The sequence below is a fragment of the Salvelinus namaycush genome, chromosome 30 (genome assembly GCF_016432855.1).
Source record: "Salvelinus namaycush isolate Seneca chromosome 30, SaNama_1.0, whole genome shotgun sequence".
NCBI classification, from domain to species: domain Eukaryota; kingdom Metazoa; phylum Chordata; class Actinopteri; order Salmoniformes; family Salmonidae; genus Salvelinus; species Salvelinus namaycush.
Window position 1 is genome coordinate 3328391 of NC_052336.1, and position 8970 is coordinate 3337360.

Sequence of the window (8970 nt, forward strand, 5' to 3'; positions counted from 1 at the left end):
TCAGCACATTTAAGGAACATAAAAAAATCTATATTTTCTTGATTTTTCGTTACTTCAACATAACCTTTCCTAAAAGTTCACACATGGTTACATTTAATTACATTTTTGGTAATGTCCTAGAAACATTGTCCAACTGGTTTGACATCGGGAATGTTGTAAAATAGTTCAGAGAACATTAAACAACTTTCTTTTGTGGGAATTTCAGCACTTCAGCATAAAGTTTCATACAGTTTTACTCATGGTTCTATTTAAAGTCATCTTCTCAAAGTGCTTTGCTCAGGCAGATAATCAGGCCGTTGGACAGAAAATGAATCTGCAAGTAGTTCGGGGGACAGCTTGTCACGCCCTGGCCTTAGTATTCTTTGTTTTCCTTATTATTTTAGTTAGGTCAGGGTGTGACATGGGGAATGTATGTGTTTTTGGATTGTCTAGGGGTGTGTATGTTAATTGGGTCAGTGTCTTGTCTAGGTGTTTGTATGTCTATGGCTGCCTAGATTGGTTCTCAATTAGAGGCAGCTGTGGTTCATTGTCTCTGATTGAGAGCCATATTTAAGGCAGCCATAGGCATTGGGTTTTGTGGGTAAATGTCTATGTAGAACGTTTGTAGCTTTTTGTATTGCACTTACGTTTGTAGCTTCACGGTCGTTTGTTGTTTTGTTTTGTTTAGTTTTGTTGTAAGTGTTCGTTTCGTGTTTCACTCGTCTCTAAATAAAAGAGCATGTATTTTTCACACGCTACGCCTTGGTCCACTCAATATCCTCAAGACGATTGTGACACAGCTCTTGGTTTTGGTCAGAGGGTTCAGAAGGGATGGGCTATAGAGGCTCTGGGGTCACCTCATTGGTGGAGCACCAATAGCTGTCAATGCGAGCGGACGGACATGGAAGACGTCTACACACTCTGTCGCAGCTTTTATCGCAAAACATCCCCAAAATACAGTTACACTCATTGCAAATGTCGTAGCACTCAATCTTGTTATAGTACTGATTTAATACCTCACCACGCAACAGTGGTGTGTGGGGGGATCACAGTGGTGTGTGGGGATCACGACATGAGTAAGAGCCTGTGTCGGGGTTCGTCTGAGTCAGGTTCTGGCAGATTGGGTGTGCATCGAGCATGGCGCACTGCTGAAACACGCCACAAAAGGTGAGGTTGGTGGCTGGACCCTTGCAGCAGTTGTCTTCCACATTGGCTTGGAAGTTGAAGTTCGTGGAGTTTGTGTTGACGCAGCCGGGCGGGTGTTGATGGTATAATGGCGATGTATGGCTTCACTCACAAACAGGGACAGTTTGCCTACAGTTGGTTCAGGAGGATCAGGCAAGGTCAACCGGTTGAGGAAGTAGTGCAGTACCAGGCTGTTCATGGTGCTCTCCTGCTATTTCTGCAGAGTGATGCCCAGGTAGAAGGGTGCCCCACCATGAAGTAGGTGATGTTGCCCTGATAACTGAGTGAGTCAGATGTCTCTTGTGCACCCTTGCTGCCAATGTCAAACTTGAGTTTATCAAAGAAGTTTAGACCTGCCAATGCCTTGACAGAGAACTTGTCTGTCGTGGACACGTAATTGGCACTGAGATAGTCCTCTTGCTCTAAGGAGGCACCTGCATCGATGCTGGTTATCACACGGTTGCCATAGCCAAGCACCATCTTCTCAGATAAATACGCTGCCTTGTTTTCTATTGCATCTGCGATCTCCTCAGCCTGGCGGACAAAGCGGCCATCCAGAGTGAAGTCAGGCTGACGTTTGGTCATTATTTAAAGATGAAATCTGTGATATTTACAGGCATTTTTGGTAATTTGAACATTTATGTATAGTATACCATTGATTTGAAGAGCATACTATCTGTTTGTTGTCTTGCAAGTTAAATTGAAAAAGTTATGGATTTCCCTCCTTTCAAATTAAGGATTGGGCCTTTAATAGAGGTATGAGAATACAATGTTCGCTACAAAGCTTTCAAAGAAACTCACCGCCCTCTAAAGTCTATTCCCAGAATGATCTCTTGTAATGAATCAATGATTCATGCTGTTGTTGTCACCTGACGTCAACAGATCCGACATTAGCTGCACTGGTCTACTTGTGCTGTGATGGAGTGAGGTGGTGATAGGAGTCAACAGTCATTAGCTGTGATGAAGTACCATGGAAACAGCTGGGAAAATATACAGGTTAAATATAGACTAACCTCGATGCAGGTGTGCACACACCACACACACACGCACAAACAATTGTAGCACATACGCATGTACACACGCACTTACACACACACACACACATACACAAACACAAACAGACTATATTTGCTTACTTTATTGAGTTAGGTGTCCTTTTTCAAACTCTTCCTAACCCAGTGTGTAATACCTACATGTTTCAAGCAGACCACCAAAGTCCCTGTGCCCAAGAATGGCAAGGTAACCTATCTAAATGACTTTCGCTCCATAGCACTCGCATATGTAGCAATGAAATGATTTTAAAGGCTGGTCATGGCTCACATCAACACCATCATCCCAGACACCCTGGACCCACTCCAATTCGTATACCGCCCCAACAGATCCACAGATGATGAAATCTCTGTTGCAGAGAACTTGCTCCTGCTCTTTCCCACTTGGGCATAAGGAACACCTACGTGAGAATGCTGTTCATTGACTACAGTTCAGCGTTCAAAACCATAGTGCTCTCTAAGCTCATCACTAAGCTAAGGACCCTGGGCCTGAACACCTACCTCTGCAACTGGATCCTTGACTTCCTGACAGGACGCCCCCAGGGGGTGAGGGTAGGCAACAACACATTCACCACAGTGACCCTTAACACCGGGCCCCTCAGGGGTGCGTGCTTAGTGCCCTCCTGTACTTCCTGTTCAACCACGACTCCAACACCATCATCAAGTTCGCCGACGACACGACATTAAGCCTATAGGGAGCAGGTCAGAGAACTGGCAGTGTGGTGCCAGGACAACAACATCTCCCTCAACGTCAGCAAGACAAAGGAGCTGATCGTGGACTACAGGAAACAGAGAGTTGAGCACACCCCCATTCACATTGACAGGAGCAGGTTGAAAGCTTCAAGTTCCTTGGTGTCCACATCACTAAGGATCCATCATGGTCCAAACACACAAACTCAGTCGTGAAGACTGGCATGGGTCCTCAGATCCTCAAAAAGTTCTACAACTGAACCATTGAGAGCATCTTGACTGGCTGCACCACCCTGTTTGGGATAGGCGTCCCGCTAGCTTCCGGTGAGACTGGAGGGCGCGCAATTCAAATAAATAATCATACAAATTATGGATATTAAACATTTAGGTACATATGTTTTATATCAGCTGAAAGCTTAAATTCTTGTTAATCTAACTGCACTGTCCGATTTACAGTAGCTATTACATGCCATGCGATGCGAAACATGCCATGCGATTGTTTGAGGACAGCGCCCCACATCCAAATATTTTTCCACCGGCACAGGTTTCATATATTCACAAATAACGATTAAATATTCAATTACTTTTTTGAAAATCACGTAAACTTTGTTATACAATACATTTCTATTGACTCCTCAGACACCCTAAGATGTAAATAAACTATAATATTTCTTACGGAAAGAAGTATGTTCAATAGGAAACCGATTGTAGCAGGTGTGTCCTGTCTTCATGGCACGCGCAAACATGAATTTCCAGACTGTGTCCCTGTACTAAAACTGATATTTCGTATTGGTTTTTGAAGTTACAAGCCTGAAACCTTGAACATAAACTGCTGACACCCTGTGGAAGCCATAGGAATTGCATCCAGGGAGCTAATTTTCAATATGACCTTGTACTTGCCTTTCTAAGAGGATGGTCTCTCAAAAAATATTCTGGTTGGTTTTTCTTTGGATTTTCTCCTACCATATCTATTGTGTTATATTCTCCTACATTATTTTAACATGTCTACAAACGTCAGTGTTTTCCTTCCAATGGTACCAATTATATGCATATCCTGGCTTCAGGGCCTGAGCAACAGGCAGTTTACTTTGGGCACGTCATTCAGGCGGAAATTGATAAAAAAGGGGTTGTTCTCTCTGCTACTGCATGTCAAGTGGTACCGATGCACCAAGTCTGGAACCAACAGGACCCTGAACAGCTTCTACCCTCAAGCCATAAGACCCTTTTTGCACAATATTTTTTTGACGCCTCACGTACGCTGCTGCTACTGTTTATTATCTGTCCCTTTATTCCTAGTTATATGTACCTATCTACCTCAATTACCTATTATGCAGGGGGCACATCAACTCAGTACTGGTACCTCTTGTATATAGCCAAGTTATTACCTCGTACCCCTGCACATCAACCTAGTACTGGTACCCCTTGTATATAGACAAGTTATCATTAATCATTGTGTATCTATTATTACTTTTATTATTACACGTTTTACTTTTTATTCAATGCAGGTTAGGAATAAAGAAACATCTGCATTCTGAGGTAGCGTGTTTCTGTACACGGTGAGCAATGTTTTCTATTTCTTGGCTGAGTCCCCTCCACAGTTCATCAACAGAATGGTCAGGTATTGGACTGTATGTCTATCTCTCTCATGTTGTGTTTTAAACATACAGAGCAGACATGGTCTGAGTGTCCCGGTTGTTATAGGAAGAGGACCAAGGTGCAGCGTGGTGAGCGTACATATTCTTTTATTTAGAAAGACGCCGAACAAAACAATACACACTACAAAACATACCGTGAAGCTAAAGGCTATGTGCCATGAACAAAGACAACTTCCCACAAAGAAAGGAGGGAAAAAGGGCTACCTAAGTATGGTTCTCAATCAGAGACAACGGTAGACAGCTGTCCCTGATTAAGAACCATACCCGGCCAAAACATAGAAATACAAAATAATAGAAAACAAAACATAGAATGCCCACTCCAAATCACACCCTGACCAAACCAAATAGAGGTATTAAAAGGCTCTCTTAGGTCAGGGCGTGACACTGAGTCACAAAAGGCACCCTATTCCCTATTTAGTGCACAACTTTTGACCACAGACCACGGTCAAATGTTATGTTCATTTGGGATACAGGCATGGGCTAAGAGAGAGCAAATGTTCTTGTCAATGGAGATAATAAATATTAAAGTAATAAAGTAAGTATGAGAATTTCTACAGTATCAGGCTACGATAGAAAGATCATCCTTTGAGGGAAACCTTAACCTTTTATTGCAGTGGCCTAAATCAGGGTCACACAGAGTGGTTATTGGTAGTCTTAAACAAATCTACTTTGAAACAAATGTATACACCTCACTCACATGGTTATGGGCTTAAAAAGAACACACCTAGACCATGTCAGATATACAGTTGACATTTATTCAATTTTGAGTTTGCATCCCAATATTACACTTTATATACATCATAGAAGACCGTTTGACATAGAAACACTGAATTTTCGGTGTTAAAAATAATAATACATGTTTATTAATTATGAAATTATAAGAAAAATGTATAATATTCCAGCCATGTGTAAGGCGTCTAGGTGTAGTAGGTAAGGCGTAGTCAGGCGCAGGACACAGAGATGAGTAATAAACGTAACTTTACTCAAAACAACAAATATTCCAAGAAGGAAAAATAATCAAGCTCACAAATACAGACCAAGTTACAACGAACAAACACGCACAAAACCATGGGGGGAACCAGGGTTAAATAAGGAACATATAATTATGGGAATGGAAACCAGGTGTGTACAATGAAGACAAAACAAATGGAAAATGAAAAGTGGATCGTTGGCGGCTAGAAACCCGGTGACGTCGACCGCCGAACGCCGCCCGAACAAGGAGAGGGACCAACTTCGGCGGAAGTCGTGACACCATGAGGCCACTAAAGGGCAATTTGGTCATTTGACTGCAAGAAAGCATCTTCATTCTTTTTGTGTTTTCATTGAGTGGAGCCTGGCCTGTAATGTCTAAATAGATTTTATTTGTTTCTAGTCTTTTTTTCTGTCTAACACAGCTGACTCTACGTACTGTATCAGTAGCTTATTAGTCTCATGTTTGTGTATAGGGCAGGAGAAGAAACCTGCACACCCAGTAGCTCTCTATGCAGCAGGCTTGGCCACCCCTACTACAAATGGGTGTTGGCTTCTCTATTTGTCTACCATTATAGTTTTCAACCCAAACTATAGTGGATTATGAGCTAGTCTAGGGTTTATGTAATTTTTAAATGACATGATGGCAAGTCGATGTCAAATCAAATCACATTTTATTTGTCACCTACACAGTAAAAGTTGTAGCACAATGCTTGTGTGCTAGCTCACTCAATATTGCAGTACAAGTCAAAAAGAACAAGTATGTATAGTACATTTTTGCAGATGCTCTTATCCAGAGCAATTAGGGTTAAGTGCCTAGTTCAAGGGCACATTGGCAGAACTTACACATAATCTGCTCAGTGATTCAAACCAGCAACCTTGCGGTTACTGGACAAACCTCTTAGCCACTGGGGTACCTGCCGCTAGACTACCTAATATGTACAGTCGTGGCCAAAAGTTTTGAGAATGACACAAATATACATTTTCACAAAGTCTGCTGCCTCAGTTTGTATGATGGCAATTTGCATATACTCCAGAATGTTATGAAGAGTGATCAGATGAATTGCAATTAATTGCAAAGTCCCTATTTGGCATGCAAATGAACTGAACTCCAAAAAAACATTTCAAACTCATTGCTTAAAAAGTTTTTGGGATGCTAGTGGTTGTATTAATTTGGGATCTATCACATCCCACAACTGTCCCAGACTATGTTTGGAATATTTATTCATCGCACAGAATAGAGTAGGTCAACTTTTGTACTATGGGGGATAATAGATTGACATAGACTAGTGCTTTTGTTGTTCATGAGGCCTACTCATCTTGTTGGCTGACATAAAGTAAATGTGTACAGTTCTTCCAACATCTTCATTTTGCGCCTCAGAATTGGATAAAGGACGCACACAGTTGCGCCCCCGATGTATCTGTCTTCACTTGTAGCCTAAAATAAATAATGGATTTATTGTGATGGTGTAGGCTATATTACATGGATTTATTAGACTCAGGTGGAACCGTTTATATGTGTGTTCATAAAATGTAGATGTTACAAACGTCTGCCTCAGTGGCTTGAAGGCTATTCGTGGAAGCCAGGAGATGTTAAATGTGTTTATGTTAATTAACGGTCAGTTACCGTGAGACCGGCAGTTATTTACTTGACAATTACGGCTGATGAAATTTCATGACCGCCACAGCCCTGTTTGTGACAGATCTGTCTTGAACCTGGTGGGTCTTCACCCGCTGGTTCTCAGTGGAGAACTTAGCATTGAGCCCTGGGAGGAAGGACACACCCACATTGATGGATTGTGATGTGGAACTGTGCTGCTCAAGCCAATTACTGATGACCTCTGAACTAGTCACAACACCAGTTAACTTCTGGGGGATGACAAACACCTCGTCTGGGATGAGGTAGACTCCGTCCTCCGTGGTCTGGCACTGGCAGTAGCTAAAGTTCATGACTCGTCCCATGTCCATGTTCCTCAGGTTGTCTCATCCCTCACCCGGGAGCACCTCCAGGGCTAGAGCAGACAGGCTGGTGCAGCACTGTGAAGCCTGTTGCTGGGAGGGCTTAGTGGGTGAGGGACACACTGGTGGAGCAGAGAGAGAATGTATGCTCTCAGAGCCATGGCTGAATCAGATGTCACCTCTATGAGGAAAAGGTTAAGAAATATGATCCTCCTCCCTTTCCCTTGTCACAAGACTGACAACAGAAGACTTACCCGCTTTGAATGTTGTTGATAAATGTTGTGGTTTTGGTAGGTTTCGGGTCACAAGACCATGGGGGACCGGGCACTCAGTGGCACGGCCCTCAAACTCTGGAACTCTCTCCCCCCAATCACCTGCAACTCTGACTGTATCACCGCTTTCAAAAACAATCTCAAACCCCACCTGTTCAGTCTGACATTCCCTTCAGCTGAGCTCACCCTTACTCAGCCCTAGCCTGTTCAGTATGACATTCCCCTCAGCTGAGCTCACCCTTACTCAGCCCTAGCCTGTTCAGTCTGACATTCCCCTCAGCTGAGCTCACCCTTACTCAGCCCTAGCCTGTTCAGTCTGACATTCCTCTCAGCTTAGCTCACCCTTACTCAGCCCTAGCCTGTTCAGTCTGACATTCCCCTCAGCTGAGCTCACCCTTACTCAGCCCTAGCCTGTTCAGTCTGACATTCCCCTCAGCTGAGCTCACCCTTACTCAGCCCTAGCCTGTTCAGTCTGACATTCCCCTCAGCTGAGCTCACCCTTACTCAGCCCTAGCCTGTTCAGTCTGACATTCCCCTCAGCTGAGCTCACCCTTACTCAGCCCTAGCCTGTTCAGTCTGACATTCCCCTCAGCTTAGCTCACCCTTACTCAGCCCTAGCCAAGCTAATTAGCTTTTATAAATGTCATTGTCTTATTCTTGTTTTGTTTTATACTCTTTGCTGTTCAGTCCTTGTATTTTTTAAAGTCGCTTAAAGTCCCATTTATTATTATTATCACAGCTATGCAACTGGACTTTCAGTTCATAGACTTTCAGTTTCATATATTAAATAAAAAAATTATATATATATATATATATATATGCATATCAAAAAGCAGATACATTAATGTCACATACAAGGGTGGACTGGCATTTCAGGCCTGTCCATTTTTTGCCCAGTGGGCCTGTCTAACTATTTGTTGGGTTTTTTTTGCGCAAAATGATCATTATCTGGCAAATACTGGGGGCCTCAAGGAAAACAATTAATAAACAAAAACTGGTAGTGTGAGTGAAAATGATTGATATCAAAATGTTTTAAATACAACACATAGAGATAAACTAAAAATATGATGGTGACTCAAGGCTCTTTGAGGAACTCTTTGACCTGACATGTCACATTATTTGCATGGCCCGATCAGCAAGGGAGGATGTTTTGTTGTTTTCATTCAGATGTCTGTACATCACCCCTCACCCTAAACCTGTTTCTGAGAAAAA

The 8970-nt window shown here is 42.7% G+C and overlaps 1 pseudogene; it reads right to left on the minus strand.

The window, feature by feature from the left end:
- Positions 1–1025: 1025 nt before the first annotated feature.
- LOC120024770 lies at positions 1026–7647 on the minus strand (annotated as a pseudogene).
- Between the last annotated feature and the right edge of the window lie 1323 nt (positions 7648–8970).